The sequence below is a fragment of the Trichosurus vulpecula genome, chromosome 3 (assembly GCF_011100635.1).
Source record: "Trichosurus vulpecula isolate mTriVul1 chromosome 3, mTriVul1.pri, whole genome shotgun sequence".
In the NCBI taxonomy this organism is placed as follows: Eukaryota; Metazoa; Chordata; class Mammalia; order Diprotodontia; family Phalangeridae; genus Trichosurus; species Trichosurus vulpecula.
The window spans coordinates 415634799-415654297 of NC_050575.1; the positions used below are offsets into that span (position 1 = coordinate 415634799).

General features: G+C 39.3%; 1 pseudogene; it reads left to right on the forward strand.

The window, feature by feature from the left end:
* Positions 1-2119: 2119 nt before the first annotated feature.
* On the forward strand, positions 2120-19103 carry LOC118842790 (annotated as a pseudogene).
* Positions 19104-19499: the final 396 nt, after the last annotated feature.

Genomic DNA, 19499 nt, shown 5'->3' on the forward strand with positions numbered 1-19499 from the left:
AGTTCTCCTTGATAATTTCTTGAAAGATGCTATCTAGGATCTTTTTTTTGATCATGGCTTTCGAGTAGTCCAATAATTTTTAAATTATCTCTCCTGGATCTATTTTCCAGGTCAGTGGTTTTTCCAATGAGATATTTCACATTGTCTTCCACTTTTTCACTCCTTTGGTTCTGTTTTATAATATCTTGATTTCTCATCAAGTCACTAGCTTCCACTTGCTCTGATCTCATTTTTAAGGTAGTATTTTCTGTAGTGGTCTTTTGGACCTCCTTTTCCATTTGGCTAATTCTGCCTTTCAAGGCATTCTTCTCCTCATTGGCTTTTTGGAGCTCTTTTGCCATTTAAGTTAGTCTATTTTTTAAAGTGTTATTTTCTTCAGTATTTTTGGGGTCTCCTTTAGCAAGCCATTGACTCATTTTTCATGGTTTTTCTCACATCATTTACTGATTTACTCATTTACTGAAATCATTCTCTGATTTCCAGCCACCATCTTGGCTCTGCCCCCAGTGCATAGAAATCTGTCTTGCCCTATAAGAAAGTAAGGGAAAAGGGGATGAGGGGGAGTGGGGTGGCAGAAGGGAGGACTGACTGGGGAATGGGGCAATCAGAATATATGCCATCTTGGAGTGGGGGGGGAGGGTAGAAATGGGGAGAAAATTTGTAATTCAAAATCTTGTGGAAATCAATGCTGAAAACTAAAAATATTAAAAATTATATATATGTGTATATATATATATGCATGTATGTATCAGTAATTCTTATGGTAACAAAGAACTAGAAACAGAGTACATGTCCATCAACTGCAAAATGTCTAAATAAATTTGAGTTCATGCATATAATAGGATTATAATGTGCTGTGAGAAATGAACCAATGGATTAAAAAAGTATCTATTAAGCACTTAGATGCTAATCACTGTGCTGTCAGTCAATATGCATTCATTTAGTGCTTAATATATACCAGGCAATGTGCATAGTCTTGGGATACAGAGACAGGCAAAAAAAACCCTGAAAATAAAACATTTCCTGCTTCCAAGGTACTCATGGTCTAATGGGAGGGAAATCGTGCAAACAATTACATATGAACATGATATATACAACATAATTTGGAGGTAGTTAAGTGATGGAAGTCATTTGAATTGGGGAGAACTAGAAAAGCTTCTTGCAGAATGTGGGATTTTAGCTGAGTCTTGAAGGAAGTCAGAGAAGTCAGAAGGCAGAGATCAGGAGGGAAAAAAGATCAGCTATGGGAAACAGCCAGTGAAAATAAAATACCTGGAGATAAGTGGTAGATCTCTAGGCTTCTCCTGAATTTCTTGAACAACGGATGACCCAGTATATCTCAAGGTAATGTATTATATACTTTAAGATATTTCACATTGCAATGAAGCGTCCTTCCTTCCTTCTTTTCATCATCTAGCCATTTCTATGAGCTCTACCTTTTGGGGCCAAGCAGAACATGTCTGATCCTTCTTTCACATGACAGTCCTCCAAATGCTTGAAAATAGCTATCATTTTCATACTGTCTTCTACTCTCCAGGCTAAACATCCCCACTTGGTTTAACCATTTTTTTCAAGACCTTCCTTTATTGTGATCACCATTTATGGGCATGTTCAAATTCACTTCAAAGCTCTAAATGAGAGTAGGTGAAGAAGATGAGATACTCCCTGACAATGAGTATTTATAGTGCTTCAAAGCTTCAATGTAGTACATGCATTTGCTTTATTTTTAATGAAGTGGTGATTTTCAGACAGTGCTTCCAAAATATTGTTCTGAATCAAGGTGTGAAGAGCTTTAAAATGGTGAGTCTTTCTGTTGTTCTAGAGTTATCAAGGTTCCTGGTGAGGTTCTGGGAAGAGGACACTAGTTTTCCAGTACAGCACTACCAAAGTATAACTGAGATCTGGATGAAGAGCAAACTATGATCCATGAGTGGGAGATGCCATGCTTCCTGGTGTACATTGTTGTAATCATGGCTCATCAAATACAGAGAAAATACACGCAACAGTGGGAATCTATGTAATTATATGTGCAGAATCAGGAAGAAACAATGCAGCCCAGGAGGACAGATGGAAGGAATGGAAAGGAAACAAGGACTGAATGGCAATGTGGCTATACTAGATGGGTCTCTGCCAAGATGGAGTGTCTGGCAACAGGGTGATGGAAATTACAGATTGTTTTTCACAGGGAACATCCAGCCTGACAGTCCTGTCCACTCAGAGTTTACAAGGAGACTCAATAAACATGACTGCTGACAATGGTGAGGGCTGGGTAAGGGCTGGTGCTTGGTGAATATCAATGGGGGACTCTTGAACAGAGGGATGTCCTAGCAGCTGTCTCCATGACAAAGAAAAGCATGGGGGTTTCCACTGAATTGTGTGAGAAGAGACAGCTTTACCAGACAGATACTAAACTGTATAATGCTCAGACTGCACCAAAGGACATCCAATTTAGGAATAATTGGGCTTGGGCCTAGGGACTGGGTCTGCCATTTCATTAATAGTGGGAACTAGTGTATGAGGAAATTCAGACTAGTGCAGGTTGGCTTCTTCTCTGCAGCTTCATAGACTTAGGGCTGCCCAGGGCCATGAGAGGCTCAGTGACTTGCCGAGGGTGACACTACCAGCAAGCATCATAGGTGGGATTCAAACTCAGGCCTTCCTAGCTCTATCTACTGAGAAACACTGCCTCAGATGACTAACTCCAAATGGGATATGAGAGGCAGTGAGGTATGGTGGGTACAAAACCAATCTTGGAGTCTGGAAGACTTAGATTCCCCTTTCCCCATGTGGAATATTGGCTGTGTGATCCTCAGAGTGCCCCAGGTAGCTCTCAGACACTGCATTTTAGAACAGGGGCTGAACTGTGTTAGTCAAGGGGATTTCTTCATGGAGAGTTCCCTAAACCAATGTAATCCCAACTCTTTTTTTTTTAATATTTATTTTTATTTTTAGTTTACCACAAACAGTTCTACATAATTTTGAGATCCAGATTTTCTTCCCTTCCTCCCCCTTCCCTCCCCAAGAGGGCATGGAATCTCATATAACTACCATGTATAACTTCACATTGAATTAATTTATACACTAGTCAAGTTGTGGAGAAGAATTATGACCAATGGAATGAATCATGAGAAAGGAGAGACAGAACCAAAAAAAAAACCCCAAAAACAAAAACAAAAGAGAAGAAAAAAGGCGAGCATGTAGTGTGCCTCAATCTGCATTCAAACTTCACAGTTCTTTCTCTGGATGAAGATAGCATTCTCCATCATGAGTCCCCTGGAATTGTCCTTGCACCTTGCGTTGCTGAGAAAAGCGATGTCTGTCAGGGTTGAACCTCACGGAATCCATACATCTGTGGTTGTGTACAATGTTCTCCTGGCTCTGCTCCGCTCACTCAGCATTATGTCGTGTAGGTTTTTCCAGGTTGTTACGAAGTCCGTATCATCCCCATTTCTTATGGCACAATAGTATTCCATTACCTTCATATAGCACAGCTTGTTCAGCCATTCCCCAATTGATGGGCATCCCTTTGATTTCCAATTCTTGGCTACCACAAAGAGAGCTGCTATAAATATCTTTGTACATATGGGTCCCTTTCCCTCTTGTGTGATTTCTTTGGGATACAACCCTAGAAGTGGTATTGCTGGGTCAAAGGGTATGAACATTCCTATGGCTTTTTGGGCATAGTTCCAAATTACTCTCCAAAATGTCTGGATCATCTCACAACTCCACCAGCAATGTAACAATGTTCCAATTTTCCCACATCCTCTCCAGCATTTATCATCCTCCTGCTTTGTTATTTTAGCCAATCTGACAGGAGAGATGTGGTATCTAAGAGTTGTTTTGATTTGCATTTCTCTAATCAGTAGTGATTTAGAGCATTTTTTCATATGACTATAGATAGCTTTAATTTCTTCCTCTGAAAACTGCCTGTTCATATCCTTTGACCATTTCTCAATTGGGGAATGGCTTGTATTCCTATATATTTGGCTCAGTTCCCCGTATATTTTAGAAATGAGGCCTTCATCAGAGATACTAGATGTAAAGATTTCCTCCCAATTTTCTGCTTCCCTCCTAATTTTTGTTGCATTGGCTTTTCTTGTACAAAAACCTTTCAATTTAACATAATCAGAATTATCCATTTTGCATTTTGTAATGCTCTCTATCTCTTGTTGGGTCATGAATTCTTTTCTTTTCCATAAATCTGATAAGTAAACCATTCCTTGTTCTCCCAAATTACTTATAGTATCAGCTTTTACTCCTAGATCATGAACCCATTTTGACTTTATTCTGGTATATGGTGTAAGATATTGGTCTATGCCCAGTTTCTGTCCTACCATTTTCCAATTTTCCCAGCAGTTTTTGTGAAATAGTGAATTCTTAGCCCGGAAGCTGGCCTCTTTGGGTTTATCAAAGAGCAGATTGCTATAGTTGTTGACTTCTCCATCTTGTGTACATATCCTATTCCACAGATCCACACCCCTGTTTCTTAGCCAGTACCAGGTAGTTTTGATGACTGCTGCTCTGTAGTACAGTTTAATATGTAGTATGGCTAGGCCACCTTCTGTAGCATTTCTTTTCATTAATACCCTAGATATTCTAGACCTCTTGTTTTTCCAGATAAATTTTGTTATTATTTTGTCCAGCTCAGTAAAATAATTTTTTGGTAGTTCAATTGGTATGGCAATGAATAGATAGATTAATTTAGGTAAAATTGTCATTTTTATTATATTAGCTCAGCCTAACCATGAGCAACTGATATTTTTCCATTTATTTAGATCTGCCTTTATTTGCGTGAAAAGTGTGTCATAGTTATGTTCATATAGGCCCTGGGTTTGTCTTGGCAAATAGACTCCCACATATTTTATAGTGTCTACAGTAACTTTGAATGGAATTTCTCTTTCTATCTCTTGCTGTTGGGCTTTGTCAGTAATGTATAGGAATGCTGAGGATTTATGTGGGTTTATTTCATATCCTGCAACTTTGCTAAAATTGTTTATTATTTCAAGTAGTTTTTTTACTTGATTCTCTAGGATTCTCTAAATAAATCATCATATCATCTGCAAAAAGTGATAATTTAGTTTCTTCTTCTCCTATTCTAATTCCTTCAATTTCTTTTTCTTCTCTTATTGCTACAGCTAACGTTTCTAGTACTAAATTGAATAATAGGGGTGATAATGGACATCCTTATTTCACCCTGGATCTTATTGTGAATGCATCTAGCTTATCCCCATTACAAATAATGCTTGTTGATGGTTTTAGGTAAATGCTTTTTATAATTTTAAGGAAGTTTCCATTTATTCCTATGCTTTCTAGTGTTTTTAATAGGAATGGGTGTTGTACTTTGTCAAAGGCTTTTTCTGCGTCTATTGAGATGATCATATGGTTTTTGCTAGTTTTGTTGTTGATATGGTCAATTATGCTAATAGTTTTCCTAATATTGAACCAGCCTTGCATTCCTGGAATAAATCCTACCTGTTCATAGTGTATTATTCTTGTGATGAGTTGCTGCAATCTTTTTGCTAATATTTTATTTGAAATTTTTGCATCAGTATTCATTAGAGAAATTGGTCTATAATTTTCTTTCTCTGTTTTGACTCTGCCTGGTTTGGGTATTAGTACCATATTTGTGTCATAAAAAGAATTTGGCAGGACTCCTTCTTCACCTATTTTCCCAAATAGTCTACAAAGTATTGGAATTAATTGTTCTTTAAATGTTTGATAGAATTCACATGTAAAACCATCTGGCCCTGGAGATTTTTTCCTAGGGAGTTCATTGACGTCATGCTCAATTTCTTTTTCTGAGATGGGGTTATTTAGAAATTTTACTTCCTTTTCTGTTAACCTGGGCAGTTTATGTTTTTGTAGATATTCATCCATATCTCTAAGGTTGTCAAATTTATGGTCATACCGTTGGGCAAAATAATTCCTAATTATTGTTTTGATTTCCTCTTCATTAGAGGTGACCTCACCCTTTTCATTTTTGATACTGGGAATTTGATTTTCTTCTTTCTTTTTTTTAATCAAATTGGCCAAAGATTTATCAATTTTATTGGTTTTTTCATAAAACCAGCTCTTTGTTTTATTTATTAATTCAATAGTTTTCTTGGTTTCAATTTTATTAATCTCTCCTTTGATTTTCAGTATTTCTAATTTGGTATTTAATTGGGGGTTTTCAATTTGCTCTTTTTCTAGCTTTTTCAGCTGTATGCCCAGATCATTGATCTCCTTTTTCCTTATTTTATTCATGTAAGCATTTAGAGATATAAAACTTCCCCTAAGAACTGCTTTTGTTGCATCCCATAAGTTTTGGTATGTTGTTTCATTATTGTCATTCTCTTGAGTAAATTAACTGATGTAAAGATAAAAAATATAAGTAAGAGATATAAAGGGAAGGCTATGAGAGAAGCGGTAAGGAGGTAGTAGAAAAGGGTAAATTACACCAAATGAAGTGGCACAGAAACATATTATAGTAGAGGGAAAGAAGGGAGGGAGAAGAGCAGTATTTGAGCTTTACTGTCATCTGATCTAGTTCAATAAGGGAATAATATACCCGGATAAATTTAGAAATCTAACTTGTCCTACGGGAAGTAGGAGGGGAAGGGGGGAAAAAGGGAGGGGGTGGTCAGAAGGGAGGGGAGAAGTAGCAAGTGGGAAATGGTAAGATAAGGGAGGGAAATAAAGAGGGAGGGTAAATTGAGGAAAGCGGTGGTCAAAAGCAAAATTTTGTTGAGGAGGAGAAGAGGAAAGGGAGAAATAAAAGCATAAACAGGGGTAACTAGGATGGAGAAAAAGACACAGATAGAAATCATAACTCTGAACGTGAAGGGGATGAACACTCTCATAAAACAGAAGCGGATAGCAGAATGGATTACAAACCATAATCCTACAATATGCTGTTTACAAGAAACGCATTTGAAACAGGGGGATACACATAGGGTAAAGGTAGAAGGCTGGTGTAAAATATATTGTGCCTCAGCTAAAGTAAAAAAGCAGGTGTAGCAATCCTAATCTCAGACAAAGCAAAAGTAAAGATAGATTTAATTAAAAGAGATAAGGAAGGACATTATATCCTGCTAAAAGGCACCATAAACAATGAAGCAGTATCATTGCTTAACATATATGTACCAAGTGGTAAGGCATACAAATTCTTAGAGGAGAGGTTAAGGGAGCTACAGGAAGAAATAGACAACAAAACTATAATATTGGGAGACCTCAACCTCCCCCTTTCTGAACTTGATAAATCTAACTGCAAAATAAATAAGAAAAAAGTTAAGGAGGTAAACAGAATTTTAGAAAAGGCAGATATGATAGACCTCTGGAGAAAACTGAATGGGGATAAAAAGGAATATACTTTCTTCTCAGCGGTACATGGCACATACTCAAAAATTGACCATGTACTAGGGCATAAAAACCTCACAATCCAGTGCAGAAAGGCAGAAGTAGTCGAAGCATCGTTTTCAGATCATGATGCAATAAGAATCATTTTTAATAAAGAACCATGGAAAAATAAGCTAAAAACTAATTGGAAACTAAATAATCTAATTCTAAAGAATGAGTGGGCCAAACAACAAATCAGAGAAACAATTAATAACTTCATTCAAGAGAATGACAATAATGAATCCCAACTCTTTATACAAAATGGGAAATAGTAGCACCTGATCTGGACACATGCTTTAAGGTTGGTCAAGGGCCTTCTATGGACATTAGCCTCCATGCCTTGTCAGGCAGTTCTGATGGATTTAATGATCACTACTGTACAGATCATGAAACCAAGACTTGGAGACATGAAGTAGATTGCCAAGTGTCTGAAACCAGATTGCCTGGGTCTTAGTTTTGCACTCCGCACACACTGCTCCTCACATTTACACAGAATGTTAACACAGGAAGGAGTCTTTGAGAGCACCCATCAAGGACCATGGACAAAGCACGTACTTCTTACACTGGAATTGAATGGAATCCAATCCTCCACCCTCCCCAATTTCCAGAGGATGACACTATGTGTCAGAAAGGAGATAGATTGTGTCTATTTCACATGACAAGTTTGCAACAGAATGGGGACTAGAATCCAGAGACCAGGCCTCCTGAATGGCTAGGCCATGTGTATCCGGGTTTCTGGATCAGAGTACAAAGGAGTCGGAATGGAGTCCCTCCTTCATTTAACACCACTTTATAGAAGGCCTGAGAGATGCTTTGGTTTATTACACAATAAAATAAGACCCAAACATGCCTGTTAGTCATTCCTGCTGTGTAATAAAGAATTCAAAATCACAAATGGTCCTCCCTTTCATTGTTTTGCCAGGTAAGTTCCAATCCTTTCAATGGTGGCAAAGGAAAACATAGGAAATTAACACTGTTTTATTTAACACTGTTTTGTGGAAAGATAAAGAAAGGAATAATATAGAAGATGGAGAGATATGCAGACTATCATATCCATCATAAAATTTCAGTGCCAACAAGGACTCCCCTTATTTTTCTTTACTCTGAATAGCCTCTAGGTGTACTCCCTGATGCCCTCCTCATCCATTTTAATTGAAAAGGAATAGGTAGTCCTTCATGTTACTAAATCTAAATCTAAGCCATCCTGCATTGCCCTGATGCCATTCTCTCTAAACAACAACTTCTTCTTCTTCTTCTTCTTCTTCTTCTTCTTCTTCTTCTTCTTCTTCTTCTTCTTCTTCTTCTTCTTCTTCTTCTTCTTCTTCTTCTTCTTCTTCTTCTTCTTCTTCTTCTCCTTCTTCTTCTCCTTCTTCTTCTCCTTCTTCTTCTTCTTCTTCTTCTTCTTCTTCTTCTTCTTCTTCTTCTTCTTCTTCTTCTTCTTCTTCTTCTCCCTCTCCCTCTCCCTCTCCCTCTCCCTCTCCCTCTCCCTCTCCCTCTCCCTCTCCCTCTCCCTCTCCCTCTCTCTGTCTCTCTCTCTCTCTCTCTCTCTCTCTCTCTCTCTCTCTCTCTCTCACTAATTGGATAACTCAGCTTATCCTCTTCATCTCTCTCTCTCCCTTTCCTCTTCTTCTTATCTCCAAAGGAAGGTAAATTTTGATGGCCAGAAGTTGCCCACTTAACTTGGGGTTTACTGGCTAGACTTCTTCTTTTCTCTTTCTTTCTTTCTTTCCTTCTTTTTCTTTCTTTCTTCCTTCCTTCCTTTCTTTCCTTCTTTCCTTCTTCCTTTCTTCCTTCCTTTCTTTCTTTCCTTCTTCCTTCCTTCCTTCCTTCCTTCCTTCCTTCCTTCCTTCCTCCTTTCCTTCCTTCCTTCCTTCCTTCCTTCCTTCCTTTCTTTCTTTCCTTCTTCCCTTCTTCCTTTCTTCCTTCCTTTCTTCCTTTATTTCTCTCTCCTTCCTTCTTTCCTTCCTTCCATCCTTCCTTCCTTCCATAAAACTTTAAAACCAGTTCACTCAGAAGTTCATAAATAGGTCCCTGCCCAAGCTCCACTTAATGGCTGCACATTGGGCCCTTCTGGCTTGGAGAGAATGTCATTGGTAACTATTTCTCTTTGGAACAGCAACCCTGAGGATCTTCCCCTCCCAGCTCAATTTTTTTTCCTTTTTTTCTAATTAAAGGGACCATCCCTTGACTCATTTATTAAATAGGCCTATTCACTGAATAGGCGGCACCTCACTCTAAGTGAGTACAAGAAAAGGCCTGAGCCTAAAAGGTCCAGGGTCTCCCATTGCATCCTGGGTCAGCTCCAGTCATCCTGATGAATATCTGGTCACTGGATCCAGATGACTCTGGAAGAGAAAGTGAGGCTGGTGACCTTGCACATCCCTCCCTCACTCAAATCAAAGTCAACTTCAAATGATATCATCATCTCCCTGATGTCATGGTCCTCTTCAAAAACAAAGGACAAACACACAACCTGATGCTTTCTATGTGACTCCTGTACAGATGACTCCCAAACTACTCCCTAGACTCTAACCCACTATTTCCAATTGCCTGCTAGCCCTCTCTATCTGGATGCCCTGCTAGTATGACAAACTCATTAACCTAGCTTTTTAAGCCTCATCTTCTTGGGAACTTTTCTGTTTTATATTGATGGTGCCACCACCCTCCCAGTCACTATAGAATCTATGGAATTCTATACCATAGAACACTATGGAATCACTATAGACTCTCTGCGCTTCATTACTGCTGAATGTAATAATTCAACAAGTTTTATCATTTCTTTTTCTTAGCTATGTCATTATCTAAATCTGGACCCTTCTTTCTACTTAAACTGTAACCATCCATGCTAGTACATGCCCTCATCTCTTTTCACTTAGAGCTCTATTTATTGCCTTCAACTGATTTCGGTCTCCAATATTCTTCTTCATCTCATCCTCCAGGCAACTGCCCCAATAACCTTCCAAATGCTCTGCTATGATATCACTCCTCTCCTCTCAAAACCCTTTTATGACTCCCCATTGTCTTTCAAATAAAGCAGGAACTCTTGACTCAGGTATTCAAGGCCCTTAGGAATATTCATTCAACCTGCTGGTCAATTCAACTAAACTCAATATGAATTTATTGAGTTCCTGCTATGTGTCAGGTACTGCGTTGGGGGATAAAAAGGAAAAAAATGACTGAATGAAATTACCCCTGTCCTTGAGAAGATTATATTCAATTGGGAAAACATGTCCTCATATAAGTAAATGTGAAATCAATGCACAATAAGTTTTGGTAGTGCTGGTACACATCTAATAGAAAGGCAGTCCATTAATAATAAAACAAAAAATCCAGAGAGCACAATGCAAGGGTAAGATTGGGTCTTACCTTGCTGGAGAGATGAGGCTGATTCATATATGTTGAAGGAGCTAAAATATTAGTCAGAAAAAGAGGTCAGACCAGGCAGCCTAAAAACTACTGAAATTCTAGGTGGAGCCATAGGTCAGTAGATTGACACGCCCTTTATTATAGCAAAGATAATGTTGACTTGATCTTCAATCCCTGCCTAAAGGGTAGAGAGAGTATGCATATGGATAGAGGGCAAAGTCTAGTCCCTGATCCTGACTGATGATCAAGACAGAGGTTGGTAGAGTCTTGGAGCCAGTCTGGCTGTTGAGAAGTGAGTTCTGTTTGAGGTACTCACATTAGAGCAGGTCAAATTTTCCCAAGATTTCCTCCATTGTTGATTTTTTTCCCCAAGATGGGGTCAGGTTGCTCAAGAAGTCAAACAGAAGTGTCCAGTCTGGTCTCATTTTGTTCTTCATATAATATGTTTCAAACTGAACCACTCAGCATTCCTGATCTCATCCTTCCTTTTCCCATCTCTTTGACTTTCAGGATTCCCCATTTCTGTAAGAAGTCTCTCCCTGCCACCACTCCCCACCTCATCTCCCTTAGAATCATGCTTATCTTGACATTCCCCCCTATGAAACTGCAAGCTCCTTAAAAGAGAATCTGCTTCATGGGGACACTTGCAGTCTCAGCACCTTGGACAGTGCCTCAATTTAGCAGGTATGCTATCAGTCTGAATTAAACTGAATTGAGATTTTTGTTTTTCCTGCTTGGCCCCAAAGGGAAAGACTATGAGCGATGATGGAACTTGTAAAGATGCTGATTGAGGTTTGGTTTCAGAAAACCTTCCTAACAATGAGAACTATGTAAATAATATAGCTGCATAGTACTATAGGAAAGGAAGGAAGGAAGGAAGGAAGGAAGGAAGGAAGGAAGGAAGGAAGGGAGGGAGGGAGGAAGGGAGAGAAAAAAAGAAAGGAAAGAAGGAAGAGAGGAGAGGAAAGAAGAGAGAGCTCTGGACCTGAAGTCAGAAAGATCCAAATTCAAATCCAGTCTCAGACACTAACTAGCTAAGTGACCCCACGCTAGTCACTGAACCTCTGTGTACCTTAGTTTCCCCATCTGTAAAATGAAGATAATAATAGCACTTACCTCCCAAAGTGAGGATCCAATAAAATATTTGTAAACTGTTTTGTAAACCTTAAAGTTCTCTGTAAGTGTTAGCTCTTGTTATTACAGAGTGGGTTGCCTTAGGAAGTGATGCCTACCCACTTTGGAGGTGTTCAAGCAGGTCACCACTTCCAGGGACTCTTTAGAGGGATTTTTGTTTAGGCAAGGATTGGACTAGTGGTAACAGCACTACACGGATTTTTGCCAAAGACTTTGAATACATTTACACATCCCAGACATAAAAGATAAGTCGTGAGGGGCTTATTACCTCCCATTTTGCCCATGAAGAAATTGAGACTCAGAGAGGTTAAATTCTTATCTAGAGTCACACAGCCAGTAAGTGTTAAAGGCAGGATTTGAATTCGAGTCTTGCTTACTCCAAGTGCAGCACTTTATTTACTTGATCTCATGGCATCTCTAGAGGATTACTGACGTGCCTTCCAAATCTGAGATACTGTAATTGTGTGGATGAATGGAATGGAATGGAATATAATTAAATAGAATTATAATATAATATCTTAGAACTCAATTCAATAGCCAGATTAACATTTTCATTTTCTGGATGGGAAAGCTAAAGATCAGAAGGCAGTGCCTGTCTTCAGGCCTCACAGTGATTTAGAATCAAAAGTGGCAGAACCCAACTCTCCTTAGCGCCCATTTCAGTGTTGCTTCTATGAAAAGCCCCGAGGTACCAAACCCTTCCCCAGTCTCTTCAGCTGCACCTCCCCCCACCCTGAACCTGACTTTGCTCATGTCCGGGAGGGGTACTGGATTTTCCCTCATCTCCACTCTCTCCCTGCCTCCCCATCTAGATACTGTAGAAGAGTGTCTCCGGACAGTAAACTGAACCCTCTGGGGCAAATCCACCTGGTCCCGGACAAGCTCATCTCTACACTGAATGTCTGAGTGTCTTATTTCTGAGAAGAGTCACAAAACCACAAGCTTTTTCTCCAAAGCTGATCTGCTCTTGGGAAATAGAAACCTAATAACTGTAATAAAATGCCTGCTATTGGCCTGTCAACTGCCCACCACCTTCCTGAGTAGCTATTTCAAAGCAGTTTTATTTATTTGCGAAAAAGCCACCTTAGTTCTATTTCCCTTCAGGGAACAGCTCATGACTTATACAGAACAAGGAAGATGGTGGCATGGTGTTCTTACGTGCAGAGACAGGGAAATGGTACCGCAGGGGCAGAAGGCCAACAGCCCTGCCCACACTTTTACAAGAGACTTCCTCTAAGGACTTTGGAGACCCAGAAATACTGGATTGGTGTTTAAGCTAGTCCACCACATGTACAACAGTTACAGGGTAGCTTGTGATGGAAGGAGGGAGGGAGAGCAGGAGGACAAGGAAAGACTTTCTTGTGGCAGAGCAAAGGCCTGGCATTTCCTGGGTGGCTATTCCTTGGTGATCTCAGACAAGCCATTTAACCTTTCTGTGCCTCAGTTTCCTTATCTGTACAAGTGGAATTATAATAGATCCTGTCAGTAAAGTGCTTAAAAAATCTTAAAGTGCTCTCTATATATCTATTGTCTTTCCCAGATGTTGCTGCTGATGATAAGCAAGAAAAGACCATGGTCAGGCCAGCTCTAATCTTTGCTTTCCTACAGACAAGGACACAGCATCTGGCCAATAGCAATGTTGGCTGCCTTGGGGGCTTTGACGATCTCTGTCACAAGCTGTTTATTTCTTCCTAAATTGGAAAAGGGAAGGGGGGATAGGAGTAGGAGGTGATTTTCTGTCATTTATTAATTCTTTCCAACTCAGCTAATTAAATTACACCCTCAAATGTAGAAGCAAAATACTGTTCCCTGCTTGAATGGCTCAGTAATCAAGCGTCCTGTTATTGATGTGCTTGTCATGTCTCAGATGAGATTGGTCTTTGGGCCCCTTGTTCATTGAGAGGAGGGTGGCTGGGCTATGGAGCAGCAGCTCTGGGAAAGAGGAATGGACCCAGAATTCACCTTCTTTTCAGAATGCTTTCATATCCTTTGTCTCCCTTAAGACCACAGAATCCTATAACATAGACCTAGGGGCACAAGGAACCTCAGAAGTCACTTAGTCTAATTTCCCCTTTATTTTTTAAGGAGGAAACTGAGGAGCAGAACAACGTAGGGATTTGCCCAGTGTCACATAGCAGTAAGAGAGTGAGGACTTAAGCCTAAACACTGTGACCCCAAATACAATTCTATTACCACTGTGCCAAGGTGCTATTTGGATCCTTACAACTTCCCTGTGATAGGGAGTTCAAGGATTATTATCCCTTTTAACAGGGTAGGAAACTGAGACTTGGAGAAAATAAGCCAAAAGCAAAAGCAGCCATCTATAAAGGCAGGTGATAGATTTCTGACTTCAAGGCTGAAAAGCTCTATATTCCATCCCAATCTTTCAAAGGCCTGTTTCACTGCTCTTATGTAATGGAGTCCTGGGCAATGAGATCTCAATCCTGGGCGTGGCCATTTGGACGGTTATGATAGAGAGCAATGCAGAAGCCCAGATCTCCTCTTCAGAAAAGGCACAAGAATTTTTTGATTGGCTCCTGGCCCCTTAGTGAAGAGAAGGATGTTCACTTGGCTGCTGAGCCAGAACTGAGTATGAATACGAAAAGCATTAACTCCCCAAACTGGTCTCTCTCTTCTGGCTGTGTGTGACAAAGGAGGATGAAATGCTATCATCCTCACTCCTATCTGGTCAGTCCATGATTTCAAAGCCAAATGGTGACTTGGTAAATTGTCCTGGTTTTATTTATTGTTTGATTTAGAAGGTCAGAGCAGCAGAAGTACAGTGACAGGAGTCCATACCAGACTTCTTGACAGGCCAACCTGGTGAGGCACCCACATGACTCTTATACAGCAACACTTAGGACCTGGTACAGAAGTGGACCAACTTGCCCAGTGGCTATGTTACTTTTTTTTAAAGGTTTCTTTATTCTATCAAAGAAGGGAAACTAGATGCATGTGCCGGGGCCCCCTTTTTTTTATTTGTTCTTTTGTTTTGTTTTTCAGAGGGGAGAAGGGAAAGCAATTGGGGTTAAGTGACTTGCCCAAGGTCACACAGCTAGTAAGCATGTCAAGTGTATGAGGCCAGATCTGAACTCAGGTCCTCCTGACTCCAGGGCTAGTGCTCTATTCACTGTGCCCTAGCTGCCTTGGCCAAGGACCAAGGTGATAAATGAAGAAGCCTGCTGTTGGGAGAAATACTTTTGTATTTCTGTTCTTATGATATTGTCTCAGTAAATATCCCTTTGTAAAAGCTACTGAATGTTAAATGATATTGGAGTCACAGGGGAGATACTAAATTGTAAATGATATTGAAAGAACACATTGGAATTGGGACTTGAGTTGATAACCTTGGAAAGAGACCCCACAGGCCCACAGGGGCACCCCTAGAACCTTGAGAGGGAATCATTTGCTTAGCTCTGGCCACTCAACCAGCAGGGGAAAGGAAGGTGGGATAAGAACAGAGTCTATAAGGGTTACACACCCACTTGAGAAATTCAATTATATCTACTTACATTTCAGATAATGTTCTCAGGTCTGTGCTGAAGGAATCCAGGAAAGTATTTTTAGAGTAATTTTACAGATGAAAAAAATCGAGAACCAGGGAATGTATGATCTAAGGCTGAGATTAGAGCTGGACCTATAGGCATTCCTGGTCTGCTTCCTCTCCATGGTGCTAAGGCTTCCAAAGACTCTTAGGAGTTGCACTTGCCTTTTTTAGGACTCCAGACCATTTTTAAAGAAAACAGGGAAAAGGCAAGCCCTGTTTGTCCTCAAGCCAGTGGCTTAGAGGGCCATCTGAGACCATCCCATCTGTGTGCAGGCAGCTCTGTCAGTCAGATCCACACTCTGGCTGTGGCAGGAGCAGTGTCTTGAGTTAGTCCTTGCAGTGGGGGATCCCTAGGGCATCCCTTCTGCATGATCACAGCTCATGTTACTCCTGGCAGTGGTGGCAAACCATTGCGGCAGCCCTGGGTGATCTATGGAAAGGCCTGGAAGAAGTGAAAGAGTTGCTGGGAAAAGCCACTAGGAAAGGAGTCTGTGATGTCCTAACAGCAGAAAAGTCCAAGCTAGAGACAGAAATCAAGCATAAGACTAAGTGGAAGGGACAGGAGAAAAGAGAAATTGTTGATAATGAGAAACCAACAGCTGTGGTTCCCCCCATTTCATTTGGGTACACTGTGAAAGTCAACAATAATGGCTGCAATTAGTCATCTAAATATGTGAAAATCCTCATCACCTTAAATAGTGTTTAGCAAATCCCCGCTGAGAATGTACGGGGGCAGTTCATGGGAGTCATTTGAAGTTCTTGTAAAGAATATTAATGCTAAAACTACCTTTGACTGTCAACAACCTCTTGCAGCCCATCTCTGTAGAAGGTTGCTTAAGATCAAGACTGATACATTTCTTTCTCATCACGAGAATAATACACTATGACCAGGTAGGATTTATTCCAGGAATGCAAGGCTGGTTCAATATTAGGAAAGCTGTTAGCATAATTGACCATATCAACAACAAAACTAGCAAAAACCATATGATCATCTCAATAGACGCAGAAAAAGCCTTTGACAAAAGACAACACCCATTCCTATTAAAAGCACTACAAAGCATAGGAATAAATGGAACCTTCCTTAAAATTATAAAAAGCAGCTACCTAAAACCATCAACAACCATTATTTGTAATGGGGATAAGCTAGATACATTCCCAATAAGATCAGGGGTGAAACAAGGATGTCCATTATCACCCCTACTATTCAATTTTGTACTAGAAATGTTAGCTTTAGCAATAAGAGAAGAAAACTAAATTGAAGGAATTAGAATAGAAAAAGAAGAAATTAAATTATCACTTTTTGCAGAGGATATGATGATTTATGTAGAGAATCCTAGAGAATCAAGTAAAAAACTACTTGAAATAATAAATAACTTTAGCAAAGTTGCAGGATATAAAATAAACCCACATAAATCCTCAGCATTCCTACACATTACTGACAAAGCCCAACAGCAAGAGATAGAAAGAGAAATTCCATTCAAAGTTACTGTAGACACTATAAAATATTTGGGATCCTATTTGCCAAGACAAACCCAGGGCCTATATGAACATAACTAAGATACTTTTCAGGTGAATAAAGTCAGATCTAAATAAATGGAAAAATATCATTTGATCATGGTTAGGCCGAGCTAATATAATAAAAATGACAATTTTACCTAAATTAATCTATCTATTCATTGCCATACCAATCAAACTACCAAAAAATTATTTTACTAAGCTGGACAAAATTATAACAAAATTCATCTGGAAAAACAAGAGGTCTAGAATATCTAGGGTATTAATGAAAAGAAATGCTAGAGAAGGTGGCCTAGCCATACCAGATATTAAACTGTACTACAAAGCAGCAGTCATCAAAACTACCTGGTACTGGATAAAAAACAGGTGTGGATCAGTGGAATAGGATAAAAATACAAGATGGAGAAGTCAACAACTATAGCAATCTATTCTTTGATAAACCCAAAGAGGCCAGCTTCTGGGCTAAGAATTCACTATTTCACAAAAACTGCTGGGAAAATTGGAAAATGGTAGGGCAGAAACTGGGCATAGACCAATATCTTACACCAAATACCAAAATAAAGTCAAAATGGGTTCATGATTTAGGAGTAAAGGCTGATACTATAAGTAATTTGGGAGAAAAAGGAATGGTTTACTTATCAGATTTATGGAAAAGAAAAGAATTCATGACCCAACAAGAGATAGAGAGCATTACAAAATGCAAAATGGATAATTTTGATTATGTTAAACTGAAGGGTTTTGTACAAAAAAAGCCAATGCAACAAAAATTAGGAGGGAAGCAGAAAATTGGGAGAAAATCTTTACAACTAGTATCTCTGATAAAGGCCTCATTTCTAAAATATACAGGAAACTGAGCCAAATATATAGGAATACAAGCCATTCCCCAATTGAGAAATGGTCAAAGGATATGAACAGGCAGTTTTCAGAGGAAGAAATTAAAGCTATCTATAGTCATATGAAAAAATGCTCTAAATCACTACTGATTAGAGAAATGCAAATCAAAACAACTCTTAGATACCACATCTCTCCTGTCAGATTGGCTAAAATAACAAAGCAGGAGGATGATAAATGCTGGAGAGGATGTGGGAAAATTGGAACATTGTTACATTGCTGGTGGAGTTGTGAGATGATCCAGACATTTTGGAGAGTAATTTGGAACTACGCCCAAAGGGCCACAGAAATGTTCATACCCTTTGACCTAGCAATACCACTTCTAGGGTTGTATCCCAAAGAAATTACACAAGTGGGAAAAGGATCCATATGTACAAAGATATTTATAGCAGCTCTTTTTGTGGTAGCCAAGAATTGGAAATCAAAGGGATGCCCATCAATTGGGGAATGGCTGAACAAGCTGTGCTATATGAAGGTAATGGAATACTATTGTGCCATAAGAAATGGGGATGATACGGACTTCATAACAACCTGGAAAAACCTACACGACATAATGCTGAGTGAGTGGAGCAGAGCCAGGAGAACATTGTACACAACCACAGATGTATGGATTCCATGAGGACCAACCCTGATAGACTTCGCTTTTCTCAGCAGTGCAAGGTGCAAGGACAACTCCAAAGGACTCACAATGGAGAATGCTATCTATATCCAGAGAAAGAACTGTGAAATTTGAGTGCAGATTGAGGCACACTTCATGCTTGCCTTTTTCTCTTCTCTTTTGTTTTTGTTTTTGGGGTTTTTTTTGGTTCTGTTTATTCTTTCTCATGATTCATTCCATTGGTCATAATTCTTCTCTGCAACCTGACTAGTGTATAAATTAATTCAATGCGAAGTTATACTTGGTAGTTATATGAGATTCCATGCCGTCTTGGGGAGGGAGAGGGAAGGGAGGGGAGAAAATCTGGAACTCAAAGTTATGTAGAACCGTCTGATGTAAACTAAAAATAAAAATAAAAAAAATAAAAAAAGGAAAAAAAAGACTGATACATTTCTTATATTATGCAGGGACAGAAATGGAATTAGTTGACCCAGGTGGAGAAGGAATGCAAGGAGAAGGGAAAATCTCCTTTGATAATGACACAGATCCTAGTGAGGGGCTGATGAATGTTTTGAGGAAAATTATGAAGATGGAGATGGTGAAAAGAAGGAAACTATTAATAAAGTCTAGGTAGAGTCAAAAGAGAAACAAGCCAAAGGAGAAAGTCAATTTTGAGACAAAAAAGTCCTTTCAGCCACCAATACTGAAATATTCCTTCCAATAACAAACTGTTGCTAAGCTGCACAGATGCATATGACAGGTATATTGTTTACACAGACTTCTTCCAAGCAAAGACCATGAACTCTTTCTATTTCATGCTAGAGGATTTATTTAAAATGAAATAAACTTATTTTAAAACACTTCTTTCAAAGAATGTTACCTTAGTGCCCTGGTTTTTCTGTGCAAGAAAGGATCATTTTTTTTCCTCCCTTCAAAGTCAAAAGTCTCGCTAATTAAAAAGTTTTACGTTCATTATTTCTGGTGTTTATCTGCAGAATTAATGGGGTTGAAACTATGTTTAAAAATGGCAGACTACAGGTCAGGCCTTAGAATCTCAATGAATCCCATTTT